The 24,820-nt window shown below is 45.8% G+C and overlaps 1 protein-coding gene across 3 annotated transcripts in view; it reads right to left on the bottom strand.

Annotated features, from left to right (window-relative positions):
• The window catches only part of CGNL1 (cingulin like 1), a 161,840-nt gene that overhangs the window by 100,364 nt on the left and 36,656 nt on the right, over positions 1–24,820 (bottom strand). Inside the window, exon 1 of one of the 3 annotated variants that reach the window (XM_032341443.1) lies at positions 20,903–20,925. The exons of 1 other annotated variant lie outside the window; for it this stretch is intronic. The gene's annotated coding sequence lies outside the window, so the exon portion shown is untranslated. Of the gene's footprint in view, positions 1–20,723; positions 20,873–20,902; positions 20,926–24,820 lie in introns of those variants that run through there. One more of the 3 variants, XM_032341442.1, reaches the window with a different exon arrangement.

Below are 24,820 nucleotides of genomic sequence, written 5' to 3'. Positions count from 1 at the left end.
AGGCAGGACACCCAGCCCACCCCACACCCTGGGGCCTCCCACCAGAAAATCACTTCCACCCCCCCTTGGAGAATTCCGACAGGAAAGAAGCCCCAAGAAGAGCAGTAGCATCAGGTCACACATAACAGCTGTCTCATTTCTTTCACTCCTAGGGGCCTTTTTCAGGTTTCTTTCTATTCTGGAGTGAGCCTGGGAGCACATTTTCCAAGAAAATCATCTATCTGATCCACATTTTCAAGTTAATTTGCAGAGAATTTTACAAATTATGAATCATTTCATCTCCTTTATAATTTCTCATTATCCAGTTACATTTCTTTGTGCTTTCTTCACCTAATTTTTGATTGAGCAAGTAAAACGTGATCTCTCTCTATATATTTTTAAAAATAATTGTTTCCCTAAAGAGTAGCTCTCAACATTTCTCAATCATTTCCCTTTTTTAATTTTCTTATTGAGTTCTAGCTTCATCTCTATTATTTCCTTCTGCTTTCCTTTATTTTACTTTGTTGTTTGGTTTCCAACTTCTTGACTTGCACACTTCATTTATTTATTTTTATTATTTAATTACATCCCATGAGTTGTGATATCTGACTGTGTCATTTAGGAATTGCCTTGGTTCCTACTAACAAAGAGACCCAACTTAGCAACTCTGGAGTTAGGAATTTTTTTCTCCAGAGGCAGGAAGTCCAAGGCCAGAATGGATGATGGCAGGATATTTCTGAGGAATACCTCTTTCATCTTTTCCATTTATCTACTTTTAGCATGCATTAGACACCTTAGGATTACAAAATGGCTAATCCAGCATCACATACGTCAAAAGTTCATTAGGTCAGCTGAGTCAACCTTTTTAAGGAGGTTTCGTGGAAGACCCACCCATCAATATTATTTTATATCTATCTCATTGGTGAGAACTTAATCATATAGCCAACCCCAACTATAAGGACAGATTGAGAAATAGGGATGTTTAGCTGGTCACTGACACTCTCAACAAAATCAGTGTCCTGTTGACACTGGGAAGGCAGCCAATAATTTCTACCACAGTAACGTTTTTAGCATTATTTCCTAAGTAGCTTCAGTCTGTGGATTTGATTTCTTCTTTGATCCATGAGTTGTTTTTGAAAAAGTTTTTTCATATCCAGTAAGTCTGCTGTTGTGTTGTTTTGGCTTGGAGGGTCCCTATTTCTGTATGTTGTGAATTTCTACATGCACTGTAGTAAAAAAAATTAAGTTTCTACTATTCCTTCCTTTTTAAATGTATTGAGGTTTCCTTTGTGGGCAAATGTATGGATAATTTTTGTCAACATTTACTGGGTAATGGGTATAGTCTCTTTTTTTAAGGTATGGAATTCAAAATATATCCATATAATTTACCAATTTTTTATTCAGCAACAGTACATCCTGATTTACTTAATCTTTCCAATTTGTCTTGAGTCTGCCTGGATATATCTGTCTCTTACCGGCCTAGTGCTGTCTCTTCTGTTTGATGATTATTCTTCTAAATATAAAACATGTTAGACATCATCACCTCCAGGTTTACAAAGGGGAACAACTTACAGAAGGACATTCATGTGCAAATCCATTTTTAACTCACCGACCCCAATGATTTCACGACGCCTACTTTTATTTTCAGGCTTATCCTGACAGTATTAGGCGATTTCATTTTTAATCAACATTAAACAAGATATAATGGAAACTTGGATTCTCCAGCTTCCCTTTCCCATCCGATCACATTCCCCAGAGGAAACCAAGTGCAAATGTTAGTTGTTTCTCTAGTACTCATCTCTATGTTGCTCAGTAATATGCCTAAAATCAATTGCCTAACTCACCAGTTTTACATATGGGCGATGACATACCATACAGGCAAATTTCTCATTCTGTTAGCTTCTCAATAATATTAACTATATTTATATTATGATTACATATTAATAATCAACCAAAATAATATATAAGTATTATATAAATATTTATTCACTAAACAGCTACACTGTAGGCTATGGCCATCTTTCTTTACAAAACTTTAACTTGTCTAGGGTTAGTATCTGATTGCTAGTCTCACTTGTCTTATTCCCAATACACCTACTTATCCTTAAATCTTTTGTCAGCTACATCACGTTAGATGTTTACCAGTACTAATTTCAAAATAACCAAAACATCAGATAATTTGGTGATCTTTTCCCCTGGTGCCCTGCCCTCTGCTGCCTTCCATCCCTGAACCTTTCATTAGGGTCTTACATTGCTCTCTTCCTTCTGTGCTATACTGTGTCCAAAATTTCCTCTTTCTTAGTTTACCCAATTGGTCTGGGGGAGTTCACTTCTGGTAGCTTTTTAAGAGGTCCAAGGGAGTAAACTTTTTGAGTCCTTGGTGTTTTGAAAAATGTCTTTATTCAATGCTTAGTTTGATGATGGAGAGTCTAACTGGATTTAGAATCCAGGTTAGAAATAATTTTCCCTCTGATTTTTTAAAGAATTACTTTGTTATCTTGTACCTTCCAGGGATGCCATTAAGAATTCTTCTATTGGGGGCACCTGGGTGGCTCAGTGGGTTAAAGCCTCTGCCTTCGGCTCAGGTCATGATCCCAGGGTCCTGGGATCAAGCCCCTTGTCGGGCTCTCTGCTCAGAAGGGAGCCTGCTTCCCTTCCTCTCTCTCTGCCTGCCTCTCTGCCTACCTGTGATCTCTGTCTGTCAAATAAATAAATAAAATCTTTTTAAAAAAGAAAAAAAAGAATTCTTCTATTAGGACAGCCTTTCCTCTGTGTGTGCCCTGTGTACTCTTCTCTGACAGCTTTTAGGACCTTTTCTTCATCTCTACTGTGGTTGAAATTTCACCTGATGTATCCTAGTGAAGGTCTTTTGGGTTTGTTTGTTTGTTTAAGATTTTATTTGTTTATTTGACAGAGATAGTGAGAGAAGGAACATAGCAGGGGCAGGAGAGAGAGAAGCAGGTTTCCCACTGAGCAGGGAGCCCAAAGCAGGGCTCAATCCCAGGACCCTGAGATCATGACCTGAACCGAAGGCAGACACTCAACAACTGAGCAACCCAGGGGCTCCATGAGTGAGGGTTTTATAAAATATGGGCGCTTGGGGTGCCTGGATGGCTAAGTCAGTTGAGTGTCTGCCTTCAGCTCAGGTCATGATCTGAATCCTGGGATCAAGCCCCACTTTGGGCTCCCTGCTCAGTGGAGAGCCTGCTTCTCCCTCTGACTGCTTATGCTTTTTCTCTCTCATTCTCATTCTATCTCAAATAAATAAATAATTCTTTTTTAAATGGGCACTTAATATACTTCTCCAATTTGGAAATTCATGTCATTAGTTCTATTAAATGTTCTGGTGTTATTTCTGTGCTAATGTTCAGAGAACCATTTTATTTTGCTATCTTAATACTAAGATATTAGTAATGTTGTATCTTTCACACTGAGTTTCAACTTTTTGGATTTTTTTTTCCTCAACTATTTCTCAACTCTGTCTTTTTAGTTTTTCTTTTTTGAGAGCTACATCCTCACCTTCTCCTAAAATTCAAGTATTTCATTTGTAATCCCCAATATCTCCTTCTTATTCTCTAATTGGTTCTGTTGCATTCTAAATGCTATTCTCATTTTAGACATGAAATAGCTTCTCTCTCTCTCTCTCTGAAGATACTTTAACTTTTTTCAAAAGAAAAAAAATTTTTTTTCCTGCTTTCTGCAATAGGTCCATCTTCTGTAAGGTTTCTCATTGCCGGTCCGTTTTGGTCCTTTCTTTCCTGTTGAAGCTTTTCCTAAGAGGACTCAGATCCTTGGCCGTCCAATCCTATTGAACAGTACAGTCCTAAAAGCAGATTGGAGCCTCTGCAAGCATGAAGAGGTGTTATTAGCTGGTGAGCTTCAAGGAATAGGGTGTACCAAGATTTCCAATGAGGGACACGCACATTTCTGTCATTTCTGTATCTTGGGCATTTTTTTCTGGACTGGTCTGATTTCTCAAGGAAAGAATCTGGGGCTGCACGAGCTTGGCTGCTGGTGTCAGGGAACAGGGCAGGGGAAGAGCATGGAGGTCCCAGCTCTCATTCAACCCCCTCTGTTTTCAGCCGTCCCTATCTGCTTCCAAGATCTGTCCAGTTCAGTTTCTCCAGGGAACAGACCTCCAGCCTGCTCATCGGGGTGGGGAGGAGGAGCAGAGGCAGATGGAGGTCTAGATACCAGGGTGTAGAGAGAGCCCTGGAGAGCTGGTTGTTCAAGGCACTCACATAATTCCCTAGGTTTCAGCCCCTCATCCCTGCCTCCTAGGGCAACGGACGCCTTCCATCTCTGAGCCTCCCAGGGGCTCTGCAGGGTAGCCACCTCATCTCTCCACCACCACCAACTCAAGGGCCTGTCCTCCACTGGTGAGCTAGCTCTCCTCCACGAGGTCTGCCATTCCTTGTCTTCGAAGCTTGAAACACTCTTGTGCCTTTACTATCTTCCCAGTGGAATTCTGAAAAAGGGATACATCTCCTGCCTGTAAACTGATCTAGCTTGACAAGGCTAATAACATTTTCAAAATACTTCAAAACTAGGACAAAAACAGCAAGCGTGTCTTAGACTGCGGAAGCAATGCACAGAGGCCAAGACCAGAATGCCTGGGTGTGCCCCGGTCCCGTACGCGAGCAACACTGGCCCGTGTTATTCTGGATCTTTACAAGCGTTTGCACTCATTAAAGTTTATAACAAATACTTTTTTCAACAGAAGAGTTTCTAAGCAAACAAATGTGTTCACTGCAATGTTTTGTTTATGATATTTGCTAAATGGGGTCACATTTTACTCACCAATAATCTCTTCTGTGCTGACTCTAAGTTTTCTATGAAAATATTCCTCCTAATATTTATTAATAAAATTCTTTTCTAGGGTTTTACAGCCCCTTTCATTAGCTGTTGCTACTACAGTCAACACTAATTACATTTCAATCTTTGAATAAGGCCACCTTGGTTTATTATAATCTTAGCTCCCTGTTAGCAAATTAATCCGCATATTTGAATTTCATGAAATGTCCACAATTTACATTTCCTTGACAACAAACCTCAATCCAATATTTTCACAGAATGACATTTCCCGGCTGGGCACTGGTGTTTTAAACAAATGTGGATTTCCTTCCCAAGCACAGTGTAAACACTGAATTAATGAATGAATTCAAGGACAGCTGTTCATTTTCAGACACCAGGCCCCGCTACAATCCTAATGCTCTCCACAGAACACACTTCTCGGCTGGGGACGAAGCCCAACCAAGGACTTACATAATTTGGCAATAAATGCAGACCAATTGCCAGAAAGTAACATTGTGGCACTTGGCAAATAAAAGTGGTGTTTTGGAGTGGAAATAATGCTTTCGGAAAAGACCATTAAATGATGATAATTGCTTTAGTTAGCGAGATCAGGGAGTGTGTTTCTGAGTAAGAACAAAGAGGTTAGCACTTGGAAGAACTACGAACATATGCCAGACAGAAACAGTTCCTCTCTCTGGGACATCACATTTTATCAGCTGGGCACAGAGATTAGTCACAATGCTGGGTCACACATCGCCACCTCATTGCTCTAATTCCCCATGGCACCCCCAAAACCTGGAAACCTATTCACCAGCCCCTCCAAAGGCCCTGCCAGCTACCGTGGAAACAGAGTTAGGCATTCGGAAATGTCTCCACCACGGCTGGCCCTCCCTCCTGAGGCTGACAGTCCCCACGAGCCAGGCCAGGCTGGCCCAATCACCCAGCAAGGCTCCTGGCATGGGAAAGGGATTCTGTGGATGTCTGCTTGGAATGAGTAACTCCCGTTTTATCATACAAGTCACTTAAAAGAGCGCTTCAACTAGGAACTTCAACTAGGTAAAAGTGAGAAATCAGACTGAGAAAAGCCAAAGATTAGCAAAATGCTTACTAGTTTTTAAATGTACTTATTCCCGGGGCACCTGGGTTGCTCAGTGGGTTAAGCCTCTGCCTTCAGCTCAGGTCATGATCTCAGGATCCCTGCTGAGCAGGGAGCTTTGCCCTCTCCCTCTGCCTGCTGCTATGCCTACTTGTGATCTTTCTCTCTGTCAAATAAATAAATAGAATCTTGAGAAATAAATAAATAATGTGCTTATTCCCAAACATGACAGAAAGAGGCAGTCTTACCTAAACTAAGCTTTACATTCTTTCTTTTCTTCTTTCCTATCTACCTATCAGTTCTGTGGTGCAAACATAGGAAACTGAACAAACTTTTAAGGTTTCGAAGGAAATGTCTTCACACAGTCAAGACTTTGGAAAACTGGGGCACCTGGGTGGCTCAGTTGGTTAAGCAACTGCCTTCGGCTCAGGTCACGGTCCCAGAGTCCCGGGATCGAGTCCCACATCAGGCTCCCAGCTCCATGGGGAGTCTGCTTCTCCCTCTGACCTTCCCGCCTCTCATGCTCTCTCTCACTGTCTCTCTCTCAAATAAATAAATAAAAATCTTTAAAAAAAAAAAAGACTCTGGAAAACTCCCTGGGAAAACCATTTCAAAAATAAAGTCTGAGGTTTGAAAATGAAGGGAGAGTGCTGACTAACCTACAGAGTTCAGTATGGTTTGAGTAAGATGAGAAGGACAAGCAACATCTTAAATGAGAATGAAGAGGGGCGCCTCGGTGGCTCAGTGGGTGAAAGCTTCTGCCTTCGACTTGGGTCATGACCCCAGGGTTCTGGGATTGAGACCCACACCGGGTTCTTTGCTATGCAAGGAGCCTGCTTCCTCCTCTCTCTCTCTCTGCCTGCCTCTCTGCCTACCTGTGATCTCTGTCAAATGGATAAATAAATCTTTAAAAAAAAAAAAAATGAGAATGACGACCAAAAGTTTTCCATCTGGGGGAAAAAATTAAAAATTAAATTTTTAATACTGTGTGCTGCAGCTTCCCCCTAAATCTATCCACTTCACACAAAAAGTAAGTGGATAAAGAGAACGGGGAGGAAAAAAACCTATCGAAAGACTCTTTTTATACTAAGGATAGATGTTTTGGAGAATCCACCAGGAGCATAAGGATCGGGGGCCACAAGGACTAACCAATCTGATCACACTCGGGCTGGAGCACAGCACCCGGCTGGCTTTCCAGGGACCCCCATGTCTCCTCTGGAAGTCTGCTCCCTCCCGTCCCCACAGATGGTCCCAGTACATCCTTCTCTGTTCCACTTTTGTCCATTTTGATCCCACTCCTCTTTCCTTACTTACCTGGTTAGCATGTGTGTTACCAATATATTTATAATGTTCTTTTCTTCCTAACTTTATTTTTTTTAAAGATTTAATTTATTTGTTGGTTGGTTTGATTGTTGGAAAGAGAGAGAGACAGAGAGCACAAGCGGGGGAGTGGCAGGCAGAGGGAGAAGGAGAAGCAGCCTCCCTGCTGAGCAAGGAGGCAGATGCAGGACTAGGCCCCAAGACCCTGGGACGGTGACCTGAGCCAAAGGCAGATGCTTAACTGACTGAGCCACCCAGGTGTCCCTTTTCTTCCTAACTTTAATTCTAAAATTTGGTGACTGACATTTTATATTCGACATGGTCTCTGAAAGAAAATACAGAATTCATGTCCAAATAATGTTGAAGATATATTATTCATTCTTTTTCACCTCTTGACCCTAAAGCGATTTCTAAAATGTTCTCCCCACAAGAGACGGAAGCTGACGGTTGTGAGGACAAGCAATGGAGCCCAGCACCCAGGTGCAGCGTCGGGGGGAACGTGTCTGACATTTGAGTCCAGTCCAATCCTGGCTCTGGACAATTTCTTTAACATCTCTGAGTATTTCCCTATCTCTAGAGTCAGATTACTGATGATGACTGCATAAGGTAATAGAGAATATTAAATCATATACTGTAGGCTAAAGGAAATAACAGAAAATCATAAGCAAAAAAAATTTAATATGGCGCTTACGGCCTCAAGAAAGCTAAGTTCTTGGGGCACCTGGGTGACTCAATCTGTTTAGCAGCTGACTCTTGATTTCAGCTCAGGTCATGATCTCTGGGTTGTGAGATAGAGCCCCGTGTTGCGTTCCACGCCAAGGTTCTCTCTGTCCCTCTGCCCCTCCCCCACTATCTTAAAAATAAATAAATAAATAAAATTTAAAAATTTAAATTTAAATTAAAAAAAAAACTAACTTGGATCATAAAATATTTTTAAATAAGAGGCAGAGGCTAAACACCCCACTGGTTCACCAAACAGCATTAACCACCAACATCCTGAAATAATTAACCAATTAAGAAAGCAGACAACAGCTGAGAATCTAAAGTACAGTGCTGTGTCCATAGTGGGAATTCAGTAACTAATTGCTGCAAGAATAAATGTCTTTGTTGCCAGGCGCACAGAAAAGACCTTAACCAGAGAGACCCATGACATTTGCTATATGGAGTGGAAACCCAAACACACAGACACAAGGTTACCTATCACTGCTTTTTGCTATAAGCGAAACTCGAGCCCCCAAATCCTCAACACCGCCCTCCCTTTGTCACTGACAATCCGTGTAGACATAAAATAAAACCTACCTGCCGTTCCTGACACGACACTTACCTACAACTATCTACACTGAAGCCAAATATCCAAGAAATTCACCTCCTAAAACCTAGGGGCATCTTCTTACGTTTCTCAAGACACTTCTCCAGTCTTGTCACTACATCACAGTCAACTTCGCACCCTGGGGTGCTCCTCAAGTTCCGCGCATACGTTAGGCTCACATTCCCACTAATGCCGTTAGAACATTCTACCCGGCCACCAAGAGGCCACCACTGACACAGGTACCCAGCAAGAGAATCCTCACCCTGTTACTATGACCTTGACTTCAAACCCTTTCTTCCTCCATTAAAAATGATCTCCCTTCAGCTACAAAAACCTTGTCAGCTACCCCCACAAGGCCTGCCCGCTCTGGATTCCAGGACAGTCCACCTTACCCCGCTCCACATGGTCACGGCTCTTCTATTAATCAGTTCTGTCCCAACCGCTGCATTTTAAGTTTCTCAAATGCACATAGTGGCTGCACCGTGCCACAGCAGGTACTGGAAGCTTTCTCTGTAACCTGTCTGTTCAGAGCCTCCCAGCCCCTATTTTCTCCCTTTTAGGGATGTGTCAACGTTTGATGGGCCAGTGATTTCCAAGGTCACACCTCGCTCAGGGGCAGCGATGGATTTAAGCCCAGACCCTCTGTCCCAAAGACCTGAGCTCTTTCTGGGGCAGAGATCATGTTTTCATTCTTCTGCCTCCCACAGCATCTGACACAATCACACTGGCGTGGTCACTGGAAAGCTGTGGAAAACGCGCCCCCATGTCCCACCGCACCAGCATCCAGCAAGCCAGCCTCTGTGGACTGTCAGATGTCAGGAGCGGTGTAACCCTCCAAGGAGGCCTTCCTCTGGCACCTAGGACAGTGTCTTGCATGTAGCAGGCACCAGATGAACGAATAAATGAACTAAAATTAATAAAGTATGCACAATGCACATGGGCTTTTTAAAAAATTTGAACAGTATTTAAAAAGCCCAATCTTTCCCATATCAAATCTCCTATCCTACCGTTCGTGGGTGCTCCTATCTCCAGCTGTTATATGAGTCACTGTTTTTTATTTTAAAATTTTAGTTATTCATTGGAGAGAAAGACAGAGAGTGTGCATGATCAGGGAAGGACTGCGGGGGGAGGGGGCAAAGGAAGAGGGAGGAGCAGACCACCCCGTGGGGCCTGACTCAGGGCTCGATCCTAAGACCATGAGATCAGGACCCTGAACTGAAGGCAGATGCTTAATCCACTGAGCCACCCAGGTGCTGCTGTGTCACTGCTTACTTAACACACTAGAACCTGATCAGATCACAGTGGGTTTTTTCCCCATCCCCAACAGCCGCGTTTATAAGACGCACGTACTTCAAAACAGAAAATAGGCCCTGGGTTATCAAGCATCTCCTCAGGGAGGTAAAAGGGACACTGGAATTCCAACAATGCCAGCTGCAACCAGCCCGGTTCCCAGAACTCCCCCAAACACGACCGCTGCAAAGGGAATTCCAAAGCCAAACATTCGCCCCTGGAATATATGGTATGTCTTCTGCAAAGCATCTCCTCCTGGTCACTCAAAGTAAGGTTAACCAGGGAAATCTGGCCATCTTTTTCCTCATCAGGGAAAAGATGGCGGCCGCTGGCATCCTGAGCACATCGCGCCAAACGACTGCAAGGGTCCATGGTATGCAGCCTTCCCACCTCCCTGCACCCATCAATTCCTAAACCAACCAAGTGCCCTAAATGCACCCCTCAGTTGTTTGCACAGGACCCAGAAAGCAAGGCTCTAAGTGACAGGCACCTGGATTTGCCCACAGACGCTTCCTGAGTCCCACACGGCAGGACTGCTAAAAGCAAACGGAAGATCACACTGGGTAGCCACCCCAAAATCTTAAAATATATAATAAAAATAAACCTAAAGTAGCACAATTATCATATGAGCTCACTGATATGAGGAATTTGAGAGGCAGGGCGGGGGGTGGGGTGCTGATGGGGTTGGGAAGGAAAAAAATGAAACAAGATGGGACCGGGAGGGAAACAAACCATAAGAGACTCTTAATCTCACAAAACAAACTGAGGGTTGCGGTGGGGGGGGGGGGGGGTTGGGTTATGGACATTGTGCTATGGTGAGTGCTGTGAAATGTGTAAGCCTGATGAATCACAGACCTGTACCCCTGGGGCAAAAAATACATTATATGTTAATAAAGAATTTAAAAAAAAAAAACTAAAGTAACAACCCAGCAGATTTCCACATGCATAAATGCAGGTTGTCTATTAGCCATTCAGTCTCACCCCGAGTCAGATAAACTCCAGATGGACGACAATGGGCGACAAGGGAACGGGGGACTATCCCAGGGCCCAAAGTCACACCAAACAGGCTGCATCTTGCTCTCACCGGTTACTCAGGTTAACTGGAGAACGGAAAGTTCTTTGAGATAATCTGGGCATTTCTGAAGTCCTTTCCCTGCTTTTCCCTTCCTGAAGCACTCCCACCCCCTCATCTCCAACTTCTACTCTCTGTCTTCTGCCCCAGTCTCCCCGTTGGCTGAGCCCGTTAGCACGAGAGTCTCAACTTACATTTGGAAGCTGCTACGGTGTGAATGCTTGTATCTCCCCCACCTTCCCAAATTCATGTTGAATTCCTAACCGCCAAAGATGGTGGTATTAGGAGGTCGGGGCCCTGGGAGGTGCTTAGACTCTCAGGAATGGGATTAGTGTTCTCTTAAAAGAGACCCCAGAAAATCCCCTAGCCCTTTCCACCTCATGAGGACCCAGCAAGGAGGCATCAGCCCTGAACCAGGAAGAGGGCCTCTACCAGAAGGGGGGACATGCAGGCACCTTGATCTTGGACTTCCAAAACTGTGAGGAATCCACTTCTGTGGTTTATAAACAACCCAGTCTTTGGGTCAGAGCAGCCTGAAGGGTTGACGGCAGAAATGAACAGGATATAAACAAACACATAGATTCAAATGAAATGGGTGGGGAACCAACACTCACAGCTCCTTTCAAGGCAAAGAATCTATCTCCTCTTGGGTCTCATTTCCCAAGTGCAAAATCCACCTCCCTCCCCAGTCTCGAGGGGCCAGAAGCACCTAAAGCAAAAGTCAGAACAGGGAGCTTTTCTGCCTGCCCTCCTGCCTTCTTAACCCCAGCCCCAGCACGGGTGGGGCTGTCTTTGTTTATGCAGAACCACAGAAATATCATCACTTTATGCAGATGTGTCGGGTACAGAAGTTTCACAATTCAGGATGCTCTTCAATAATTAGAAATTGAAGCAGTCACCAGAAACAGAAGGTTCCATTACGTAAATAAACAAAAGTAATACTTTTTTAGCCTTTTGGGGTTTGTCAGGATATTCTTTGGTATTCATAAGAATACGGGTATTTTTAAATTTCACTCTCTTGAAAGCATGCTAAAAAAGCCCACTCAGAGCCACACTATCTTTATTGTGTTAAAAATACCTTTGCACAAGCAGTTTGTGATGTTAAAACCTATTCCTAGGTGTCCCTATTTTAGTCTTTTGCAAGCTTGTATCAGTACATGTCCTCAAAGAAAAAATTCTCAACTTTTATCATTCTTATGATAGCATACAGCCAAACCAAATCTGTACATTCAACAAAGTATGTTTAAGAAGCCAATACAATTCAAACTCACAACACAAATTTTATACCGAGGATAAAGTTCATTTTGCTGAAACTGAATCACCGTATATTGTGTGAGCAAGACAGTGACCCTACAGTCCAGGCAGGTCCTCCTGTTCTCACGGCGCACGTGTCACCTTGTACAAGCCTCCGTGCCCTTTCTTTATTCAAACGACTGCGTAAACCTTCCTTTGGGCCACCTGCCACAAAACTACCAGGTCTTCCTGTGATGCAACAGCCTCATTTACGTGCCCACAGTATCTCGGTTTTTCTTCCGATAGGTCATGATAATTAAAATACACTAATAATACCTGAAGCCCAGCCCTTGTAAACGTAGCCATTGGAACTGAGTGTTGGTATCCACAGACGACCTGGTCACTGAGGATATGCTGACCCTAAGCTTCTGTTTAGTCACACCCAAGTTCTCGCGGAGAGCCTCTCTCAGGGCTAGGCCCCCTCCTACCACAGAACTTCAAACAAGTAATTCAAACAGTGACAAGTGCTGTGAAGAAAATGAGGCAGGGCAAGGAGAGAACAAGGTGGTGGTGAAGACCCGTCTGGGCTACCATGGTCGAGGAAGGCCTCTCTGGAAGGGGAAGAGTTGACTGCAAGGCTAGGGGGAGGCCTTTGCAAGCTGCGTGAGCGCCAGGTAGACAGAACAGCAAGTCTAGAGTTCCCAAGAACGGGATGTCCTATAGGAGTTGGAAAATTGGCAATAAAGTCAACTCGGCCAGAACAAATTGAGAGGGAGGACGAAAGGTGTCGGGGAGGGCAGAGAAGAGGGCAGGAACCAAATTATGGGGATGTGCGGGCATCCGAGAGGGCTCTGGGTCTCATCCCAAGTCAGGTGGTGGGACACTGACACCAACGCGAGTCAAATGTTCGTGAAAGCCAGGGGCTGGGTGAGCTCCCCTAGGAGGTAACGCAGAGGGAGAGGCTGAGGACAGAGCCCTGGGGCCTTGCTGTGTAGTGTGCTCCTGGACTAGAGTCACAGCGTCCCCTGAGAGCCCCACGCAGACCCAGCGAATCATGATGGGCATTTAAGGAGATCCAAGGAGGGCCTAGCCCATGGCTGCAACACTGAGAAGAGAAGGAACAGACGGATACCAGAGCAGGGACAGCCAGGGGAAGGGAGAAAACCAGGGAGTGTGGTGGCCTACAAGCCTGCAGAAGCTAGTGTTTCCAGAAGGAAGGACGGTCCTTGAGCCAAACACTGCTACTAAGCTGATGAAGACTAGGGAGCATTGCTGTTTTAAGCAGCGTGGAGATCAAAAGTGACCTTGGTGAGAACTCTCTCACTGACTAGGAAGGCAGGGAAACCTGACCACAGTTGGCAGCAGCAAAACAGAGCAAAGACAACTCTTTCAAGGAATGTCAATTATCACAGAAATGAAAATACAAAAATACAGGCAGTTGCGGAAAAAATTAGATGCCTCCCTTGCCCAGCCCACTCCCCTCCACCCCAGTAGGAGATCTCTGGCGGATTTGCTCCCAATTGCTCAGGAATGCAACTGCAGCCTAGGAGGTGCCAATGAAACGCAAAACCTGGTATTCACGCTCGAAAAATCCTGAGCCAAACCTTCCCTAATTTTATGGAATATTACTTCTCTCCCTCCCTCTGGCAGTTGCCCATTGTCCTGGTTGTGGCTGAACCTTCGAGGCTGCGCCAAGAACAGCTGAAGCGGTATGGTCTGCATTTAATTTAGACCAACAGTAGAAGTCCATGGAAATACCTTTTCACCCTGGCAATGCCAGAAAAGACAGAAATAAATCCAGCCTAGAAGAATCCAGAGGGAAAGAAGTCACTCCTTTTCCCTCTCCTACAAAACCCCTTGACTTATCCATGCCCATGCCGAAGCAGAGGAGAACCTACTAGAATCATGTTCTGAAGGGAAAAAGGCTTTCAGAGACCATGTAGCATACCCCTGACAGCTATTAGATGAACCACTTTCAAGCTCCTTAGTTCTCAGCTTTTAGACCCTAACTGCTGCTCTGGGATCCAGCCCCACCTCCATTACCACTTCTCCCACACCGGTAACACAGGAGCAGCAATTCCAGTTTACTTTCCTCTGCCTGCTCCCAATATTGACGTTAGTCCCTCATCTCTGTTTCATTGTCCCACAACTCACCCCGCGGGAGCCCTCCTTGCATTCACAAGAATGACAATAATGTAATTAACTCTTAAACACTCACACTGTGTACCAAGTACTCTTCTAAATGCTCGTATACTAAACATTAACCTTCTGAACTGTCATGTCCAAAACTAACCTCTGGACATTAGCCTAATGTTGAACATTAACACACACACTTTAATTTGGATGGGTCAGTGATGACCGTATAGAAAAATACCACAAGAAGTGAATTTACTTAAAGGTCTCCTTTTTCTCCTAGGGGCTCAATTTAGAAAGGTTTTGTAATAAAACCCAAAGTATAATTTGTTTTCCTGGCTGGCTCTCCCCAGCTGGAACCTTCTCTGAGTCATCGTGGTGGAAATCATGGTGTGAAGCTATGGCAAATTCACTCTGTACACTTTGACTGTCCTGAGGGTGGCAGGAAGCAGACATTCGTATCAACACAGGTGCCAAGTCGTGAAATGAAACAGGCAATAAAAAGTAAATAACTTTTTTGAACCCTAGACATGAAAAAGATCACTACAAAGGGAAGAGAAAAAATGAAGAGGAAAAAGGAAGAAACACAAAAGGAAAACAATGAAAGGAAGTCCCTCCCTGGCAGTTAAGAGCTGTTGTTTTTTTTAAATCGCCCATCTGGAAGAGTTGAGGGCCATCGTACATTTCTCTGGAGCATCAGGTACATTTCTCTGGAGCGTCAGGCTTGCCGTTATTTCCTATGCCAGTGACAGCTCCTGTGATTTCTGCTTCCACGGGATGAGCAGACAGCTGTAAGGCAAAGACACAATGATCTTCTAAAGAAGCTAAAGACACCTCATAATACAAGTAGAAATGTGGAGAACTCACAGCAGCATCCCAGAGAAAAATCAGCCTCGAGAAAGCCTCAGTCTTTAGTGAGGATATTTTATCAATCACATCCACGTTGCAAAGTTAGGGTTCACCAAGCACTTCCAAGCTCATGATCTCGGGCAGGACAGCAGCACGTGATGCTGTCCGGCTGACCACAGTGAAGAGCTGGGACTCGAGTCCAGCTCAGAGCCCCTGGAGAGTGTGCTTCCTGCTTCTAAAACCAGGCCCTCCTGTTCTCTCATGGGATCGGTATGCTTGGGGAACGGGGTTATGTTTTTCTCCAACTAAGTGATTATAATCTCTCCACTGAGCAGCATTCCCTTGACCCTAATGCTTATCTTTTGCCGAAAGTGTCCCATCATAGCATCAGACAATTGAAATAGAGGCTTTATCCTTGACATTTCATACATAAATGGACCTAGACCCATCTTTTACCCCCAGATCACTGGTGGAAAGGAAGGTCCTTTGTTGTTTAGAGGTAGAAAGGGAATCAGTGATTTGGTTTAAGAAAGGGTCCCTCAACAGTGCAGGGGTGCCTACCTTTCTTCTAGAGAGTGGGACATTAGCCTGCTCACCACAAAACACCGCAGGCTGAGTGGATGAAACAACAGAAATTTCTCTCTCATGTCTCTGGAGGCTGGGAAGTCCAAGATCAAGGTACTGACCAATTCAGTTCCTGATGACAGCTCTCTTCCTGGCAGATGGCAGACTTCTCACTGGGTTAGCACAGGGCCCCTCCTCAGTGCCTGTGTGGGAAGAGAGATCCCTCTCTCTTCCTCTTCTTCCAAAACTACCAATCCCACCGAGAGGGCCCCACCCTTATGACCTAACTTGATCTAACCCTAATTACTTCCGAAAGGCCCCATCTCCAAAAGCCATCACATCTAGGGTTAGGATTTGAAGGGAACACAAACACGTAGTTCCTGGCAAGTGAGTAGGGACAAAGGGAAGCAGAGGGAGAAAAGATTATGAGAATCCTGTCACCCAGTGGCAAGGAACCCCCACACATTTGGGAGATATAATTAAATATCTCCAAGTTTTTTCTAACTCTGTTCCCTGACAACTGAGTCTTCAACTCCCCATTTCTCTCTCCTAGAGAGCCATCAGACTGAATCTAGCTGTATTACAAATGTATGAAACAACTTCACAGAAGGGGGTGAGGAGAAAAGGAAATGATCTAAATAACTCTAGAAATGAGTGGAGCCCAAAAGCAAAAGGAACGATACACGGTATTTTAGGGTAGTTGATAAAGTTGTTTCCCAAGAGGAATGTGTCAACAATGCTGAAACCACTATACGTGTATACTCTGGATAAACAGTTAAGTCAATGGATGGCAGATGGTGGGGGTCTTACTTCTCCCTGTTAGAGGTAGAAGGCTACAGATTTGCAAGAGAAGAAGGCTAGAATGATCTTGTGATAGTGGATTCCACTTGGAGACACCAGTGTGATCTCGTTTAGCTCGATATCAATACAGATAGTTACATATTTATAAATACAGTATATACATATTTTTCCTTGCTCTGTCAGTAAAGACGGCTTAGGAGCAACAATACTGCAGTAGCAATGCACACACCTAGCACCCACGTCTTGGTTTATAACACTGATAGATGATCTGGTAAAAGGAACCAGGGCTCCTTGAAGAAATGGCCACTTCCAGGACTGGGGCAGGAAACATACAAGAGGGCCTGGAGCATCTTGTAGTGCCAGAATGTAAGTAAGGACTTTAATTGGGGGAGGGTGGTGGAGGAACCATGAGAGACTGTGGACTCTGAGAAACAAACTGAGGGTTTTGGAGGAGGGGAGGTGCTGGGTAAGCCTGGTGGTAGCTATTAAGGATGGCACGTATTGCATGGAGCACTGGGTGTGGTGCATAAACAATGAATCTTGGAACACTGAAAAAATAAAATTAAATTAAAGTGCTCTAAAAAAATTTTTTTAATTTTTTTTTTTTTAAACCCACAATGCTGGGGCGCCTGGGTGGCTCAGTGGGTTAAGCTGCTGCCTTCGGCTCAGGTCATGATCTCAGGGTCCTGGGATCGAGCCCCGCATCAGGCTCTCCGCTCAGCAGGGAGCCTGCTTCCTCCTCTCTCTCTCTGCCTGCCTCTCTGCCTGCTTGTCATCTCTCTCTGTCAAATAAATAAATAAAATCTTAAAAAAAAAAAACAAAACCCACAATGCTTATAGTAACGGAGATATATGTTGGACATATGGGGTTTCCAATGGCCAAAGCTGAAACACTTTGAGGAACAGATAAAGAAGTATCAAAACCCAAAATATAAAAATAAATACCTGTGAGTACAGGCTGGTATAAGCAAATGATTAAATAAATGCATAAATAGAGCAAGAGGGACAAATCTCCCATGCAGAAGAGATTTCCAAATAACTGACTGAGACAATCTGCCTTAAAGGAAGGAGAAAAGAACTCCTCACTCCCCAGTGCAGGCTGCAAGTGACTTCCTTCCAGAGAGGACAGGATGGAAAGAAGAAAGAAGAACTTTGCAATGGAGAAACATGACAACATGACCTCAGCCAGGTCCCCACGTCAGCAAGTTAACATCAGCCCTGATAAGTCATCCTGACAGTATGTGCTATGAGGAAAATGGCATTTGACCTCCATCGTCTTCCTCGCCAGGCCCCTACCGCCATGTAATCAGGAGAAAAGCAAAGGGCAAATGGCAGTAGAGGGGCATCCTATGAAATACCTGACCAGTCCTCCCCAAAACTGTCAGCATTATCAGAAACAACAGCGGTGGGGCACCTGGGTGGCTCAGTGGGTTAAGCATCTGCCTTCAGCTCAGGTCATGATCCCAGAGTCCTGGGATCGAGTCCCGCACTGCGCTCCCTGCTCAGCGGGAAGCCTGCTTCTCCCTCTCCCACTCCCCTGTTTGTGTTCCCTCTCTCGCTGTGTCTCTCTCTGTCAAATAAATGAATAAAATCTTAAACAAAGAGAGAAAGAAAGAAAGACTGATTGATTAGTCATCCCAGGAACTATCTCAGCCCCGAGAAGCGACAGCTGCCGGGAACTCGGTATCCTAGATGGGATCCCAGAACAGATAAAGGACAGTAGATAAAAACTAAGCAAATCTTTAAAAAGGATGGACTGTAACTAATAATAATTTATCAGTATTTGTTTCTTAATTGTGACAAACCAAATGTATTATGTCAACAGAGGAAAGTGGATGGACAGTCTATGAAAACTCTATACTCTCATCATGATTTTGTTATGAATCTAAAACCATTCTAAAATAAAAAGTTGTTGGTTTGTTTGTTGGGGTTTTTTTTCAAGTAACATTAAAAAAGAAACCACCAAGCAGTCCAACCCACTGCTGTGATCCTTGTGGTCGCTCCAGAGCCAACACGTGTAATTCCTGATATCTCCCACCTCGGGCCTGGAGGAGGTCACAACCCAGGTACTCGGGGCGCTTGGGTGGCTCAGTGGGTTAAAGCCTCTGCCTTCAGCTCAGGTCATGATCCCAGGGTTCTGGGATCGAGCCCCGCGTCGGGCTCTCTGCTCGGTGGGCAGCCTGCTTCCCTTCCTCTCTCTCTACCTGCCTCTCTGCCTACTTATGATCTCTGTCTGCCAAATAAATAAATAAAATCTTTAAAAAAGAAAAAAAAAGAACACAGATACTCGTGTCCTTGACCACATCATCAGGCATACCTCCCTGGTGAGCTCTCAAAGCTCTGCTCCTGGATGGTACCTCTGCCAAGAAAAAACAGGGTAAATAGTTCACCAGGACCCTGTGAACACAGAGCATCCCATCACAGGGACGTGGAGAGAAACCCAGCAAGGTCCCTAACTGAAAGGCTGCAAAGTCTGTTTCCCATAAGACAGAGGAGAGCTAAATGACTAAAAATTGCCAACTGCATTGTGGAAGGGAGAACGAGCACGTCGAGGGCTGGGCACACACGGAAGCTATACCTTCCGGGGAGAAGGCAGCATGGGGCGGAGTTTAAATGGGCCGTCAAACCAAACCCATTCCCCAGTGTCGCTTATGGACGACGGAACTCGACCTTCCTCCTCCATCTCAGAGCCAAAGAGCACGCTTCTCCTTACACAGAAACGTTAATTGGATGAAAAACAGAAGAGCTGAGGGAATCACAGAACAGGAGAAATCAAACAGGAGAAGACAGAGAAATCGGGATGGAGAGCAAGAAAGTAGTAGTGAGAAATGAGAGATAAGAGGGAAGCATGTTCACAGACTAGGATATTAATTAAACTTGCTTGATAGCCTGGTCCGCGTTTCCTGTCACAGTGACAGGAAACGCGGACCAGGCTATCATTTGGGCTGAACAGAAGGAGTGGCCAAGTTAAAACCCCATTTAAAACATTCCTTAATAAGCACCTGAGGACTCAGCTGCCCTGAGTCTCCATGTCTCCCCAGCAGAGCTCTTCACCACTGCTCCTCTCCTATAAACGCTTGTGCCCCTGACAGCGTCCCCAAGGTCTCCGACACCTTGGACTGTCCCCCGCTGGGACCCAGGCTATCACCACCCTGCTATGACCTGGACCCAGTGCTGCCAAAGCCCACCGCCACCGAGTCGAAGACCATGTCTGCCACGCGGTGACACAGATCCAACCCCAAGGTCCACCAGACACCCAGGCAACATCTCCCTAGACTCTTGCCCAGCTTCCTCCACAGCAGGTGTATTTTCTTGTTTTAAATTAATGTCTGCCTTCTCCGTCAGACTGCAAGTTCCATGAGAACAGGGGCTGTATTGGGTTCTTCTCACCATTTTACCCCCCGTGCCCTACAGCTTGCCGGACAGTGAGTTTGGGAATTGACTGACTGATTGAATGAATGACTCAAGGAATGGAGACTCCTGCCCCTACCCCAGTCTGAGACCTCCAAAAGGAAAAAAAGTACATTTCCATTCTGATGCCTAGTGCAGAGTCTGACCTTGGAATCAGCCTAACGTAGAAATGGCAGCATAAAGAGACATTAGGTGTCTAGTGCTTTTAAACACACCAGGTACGTGATTAATAGTACAGTAATAAATAATCCCGATCCCTCACTGAGCATTTACCAAGAAGAGAGCACCGTGCTGAGCAGTCCAATACATTGTTCAGCAACCCTGCCAGGGAGCTTATCACGTATTGCCATTTGCAGGTGAGGCAACGGAGGCTCCCAGGGGTTGAATCACTCCCCCAAGGCCCCCCAGATAACTGTGGCAGAGCCAGAGGTCACCGAGGCCGGCCCAACTCCCAGACGGCAAGGAGGCCTTGTTAAGAGCAGGGAAGCGAGGGCAAGGGTACAGGGGATGCTGACTTGGGAAAAGGGAAAGCAGAATGAAGTGCTGTCTGGCATTCTAAGAAGAAGAAGAAAATTCTCGACAACTTTAAAGAGGTGGTCAGCCATGGTTCCAGCAGCCCTGGGAATAGAGCATCTCCCGCCCCCATGAGAGAGATTGGGTGGGTCACGACCGTGGGAACGGGGCGGGGGGCGGGTTTCCACCCCAACACACAGAGAGCGGGATGCTGTCACTCCCATACTTAACAAACTGGAAAAGGGCTGGGGATTAAATGAGATCCTCAGTGTGGAAGCACTTTTTCAACCATACTACACTGAAGAAAAAGAAGGCATCAAAACCATATTTCTGTGGGTCCTTCTCTTCCTTTAACAAACCTCTGGTATTTGGAGACTCTGAACACGTGGCAATCGTTCAGTCCTACAAAGCAGATGGACGCAGCACACAGGGGCTCTCGAGCAGATTCAAGTCGCTGAAAGAACACTTAGGGAAGAAGTGGCCCTCTCGAGGCCCACGCCGGGCTCACTGGGAGAAAATCCTGAGGGACCGGCCTTACTCCTTCTCTGGCAGGGCTGTAAGCAGGGAGCAGCTGGATTTCTGAAAGACACCTCCGGGTCTCTCTTGGGGTCTTCGGTTCCACAGACATTCACCACAAACTCACCCCGCAGAAGAAGCACGCCGGGCCTGGGCAGACAACAAAGAGGAAGGCAGGGGGTGGAAAGGCAGGAACAACCCACACTGCGCGTCCAGCACGGGCACGAGGGGCAGGTGGGGAGCTCCCTACTGCAAGGGGGCAGGTGGCGTGCGGAAGACTTGAAGGCAAGAGGGCACCTGCAACTGAGTGGCTTAGGACGACAGCACACATTTATTTTTACTGTAAATGGAGTTCAGCTGTCTCACTGGGCTAACATCTAGGTGTTGTCAGTGCTGCCTTCCTTCTGGAGGCTTTAGGGGAACATCCGTTCCATAGCCTTTTCCAGCTTCTATTTTTTTTTTAAAGATTTTATTTATTTATCTGAGTGAGAGAGAGAGAGAGAGCATGACAGAGGAGAGGTCAGAGGGAGAAGCAGACTCCCCATGGGGCTGGGAGTCCGATGCAGGACGCGATCCCGGGACTCCAGGATCATGACCCGAGCCAAAGGCAGCTGCTCAACCAAGAGAGCCACCCGGGCGCCCCTTTCCCAGCTTCTAGAAGCCAGCTGCACCGCTTCGCTCTTTGGCCCCTTCCTCCAGCTCCAAAGCCGGCTCATTAGCCTCTTCTGACTCTGCCTCTCCTCTGACATCTCTCCTCCCTCCCTCCCTCATGAGAACCTGCGATGACACTGGCCGCACCCAGATAATCCAAGAGAATCTCCGCATCTCAAGGTCCTTATTTTCATCCCATCCCTTTTGCCATGTAAGGTGACATATTCACAGGTTCCAGAACTACAATGTGGATATCTTGGGAGGGGAGCATTATTCAGTCTGCCACCCAAATACATGGACAGGGAAAAATCAGCCTCCAGGAAAGAAAAAAAAAAAAATTTAAACGTTCAGAAAGCAGCAGGGATGAGGTGAAATCTTGCTTCAGCTTCCCCAGTTCTGATTTCCTGAGGCTGTTCTCTCCTGCCCTTGGGGTCCCTAAGATACCACTCATCTGTTCTGCCAGTTGCCTCAGAAGATTCTTCACTGTGCCCTGGCCCCAAACCATATACCCAATAGGTGGTAGATCATATGAGATGCCCTGAACCGCTAGAACCACAGAAACCCAGGAAACATAGGCAATGTATTGAGAGATAAGGAGCCAAACAGACCAGCAGACTAGACGATGGGTCAGGCTGAACAAAATGAAGTTAAACACGGAGAATCAAAGGCCCCAAAGAAACCAACTGTTTGACTCCAGGATGAGTAAGACACAGAGCAAATCTTGTTTCTTAGAAAAAAGATCTGGGGGATCATAGCTGACAACAATTCCACCATGAGATAGATGGTTGTCCACGAACACAATAATCTCTGGGAATTATACATCCAGATTCAGCAGGGCAAGGCTGTTAACCAAACTGTAGACTCCCTTCAAATCAATAATAACTACCCCCAACTCTCTCAGAAGTGTGTCTCTACACCCAAGGACACAGCCTCAGGGGACATGCAAGGAGTGCCAAGGACGAAAGAGCCTCTCGTTAGCCAAAAGAGACCTGCTAACAGGTGTTAACTCCCCCGTGAGTTAGGGACCCCCCTCTGCCTGGGGCTGGTTTGCGTGGCCAGGATGATTTCAGGACCGAGAAGCTAAGAGCAAGCACTGGGTGCAGAGGAGGAGAACAGGGCTGAGAACAGGAAAAACTGTCATCTACCATAAATACCAGAAGGGCAGCCCCGTGAAAAGGGATTAAACTTGCTCTGCATGGCTCCAAAGGTTAGAACAAGGAACAATGACTAAATGTGCCAGGGACACAAATGCTAATTCAATCTAAGGTGGGGAAAGTTCTGTAACAGTTAGAGATGCCTAAAGGTAAAATGGGTTGTTCTGGGAGACACAGTGAGTTCCCCGTCAGTGGAGGAAGACAAACAGCGTGGGGCTGCCCATTCATTCACAGGCTTGAAGGCGGGTTTGAGAAGGAATTCCAGGGTCAGCCCCTCAGAAAGGGAAGGTTCTTCCAAATCTGAGAGTCAATGATCTCATCTCCTATGTACTCAATACTAATCATCCACTTACACGTACAGAGAAAACGTCAAGATGATCCCACCAAAGAAAAGAAGCACGGCGTAAGTACAGCCGGGAACAGTCTTTAGGACGGGAGAGGATAACAGAACCGCCTCACAGCCAAGTCTTCTCCAGATCTTATCCTGCACTTTGATCCGTGCCAACGCTGACTTAAAAATAAAAGTCCCCTGCATGGGGCGCCTGGGTGGCTCAGTGGGTTAAACCTCTGCCTTCGGCTCAGGTTATGATCTCAGGGTCCTGGGATCGAGCCCCGCATCAGGCTCTCTGCTCAGCAGGGAGCCTGCTCCCCCCCACCCCGCCACCTCTGCCTGCCTCTCTGCCTACTTGTGATCTCTGTCTGTCAAATGAATAAATAAAATCTTTAAAAAAAAAAAAAAGAAGTCCCCTGCATGGAAGGAAGTGGAGGGAAGCTGCTCCTGCCTGTGGCCGGGTGTGGGGTTCTGGCTCACCCAACACCCACCCACCATATCCACCACGAAGCGGCTCCAGCCTGGACTGAAACTGAAGAACCACTTCAGGCACATCCGTGAAATCCGGCTGATCCCCCAGACACTCGTCGTCAGCCGGCTGCCCTCTTGGTGGAGGAAGGAAGTCAGAGGAAACTCGGGGACATCGCATAAAAGGCTGTGAACGTTAAAGGGCAATTGACGCCGAACACAGAAAAAATAGGAGCCTCGGTGGACTTTCCAAGAAGCACTGGACACGCCTGGTGAACGGCATCTGTCGTTGCAGGACTCGGGGAGAGCTGGAGCAGCACAGAGACTCCTCTCAGGGAAGTACTGCGAGACACTAAGACACTCGACGGGGCGGGGGGGGGGGGCGTTTGGGGGGGGGTGTAAGTGGGTGACGGAGGGCACGTGATAGGATGAGCACTGGGTGTTGCATGCAACTGATGAGTGCACGAACATTCCATCAAAAACAATGATGAGGGGCACCTGGGTGGCTCAGTGGGTTAAGCCTCTGCCTTCGGCTCAGGTCTTGATCTTAGGGTCCTGGGATCGAGCCCCGCATCGGGCTCCTTGCTTAGCAGAGAGCCTGCTTCCCCCTCTCCCTCTGCCTGCCTCTCTGCCTACTTGTGATCTCCCTCTTTCTGTCAAATAAATAAATAATATCCTTAAAAAAAAAAAAACTAATGATGGACTATATGTTAGCTAATTAAACTTAAATTTAAAAAATAATGAAATAATAATGTAATAAAAAACAGTGAAATCGAAGGCCAATGAAATCACCCACATCGAAGAAAAGAATGCAGACAAGGAGCGAGAGGTGCGCAGGACATGGCAGGGATGCCAGAAAAGCCCAAATATAAGCTCCCTGAGGACAAGGACGGCAGATGGGGTCTCGGCTTCCCAAACCACAGAGACCACGGCTGGCGGAACCAAGACCATGGGACTGAATGCCCAGCCAGAAGGGAGGGAGGCCACAGGGGACAAAGACAGACTACAGACAGCACAGGACTCTAGAAGATGACTCGGAAACTGGCTCCCGTCAGAAAAACCTCTATCCCCAGATAAAGTACCTGCTCGTGGCATGCTTCCATAATATTTTGACATGGAGAAAAACATTGCCAATGGCACCATCCAATGTGGTATAAATTTGATACACATATTAGTAAATTCCTTCAAAAGTTTTTTTTTTTTTAAAGTGGTCTTTGTGGTACTGTGCTCATTTGTATTCTCCAAGCCATTGTAGCTTATTTTCAGACTCTTGAATTAAAATACAAAACCTACAGATGTCTTATCTCACCATTTCCTTTTTCTTCTTCTTCTTATT

This window comes from Mustela erminea, chromosome 5 (assembly GCF_009829155.1).
Source record: "Mustela erminea isolate mMusErm1 chromosome 5, mMusErm1.Pri, whole genome shotgun sequence".
In the NCBI taxonomy this organism is placed as follows: Eukaryota; Metazoa; Chordata; class Mammalia; order Carnivora; family Mustelidae; genus Mustela; species Mustela erminea.
This window is presented reverse-complemented; position numbering and strand designations above follow the sequence as displayed.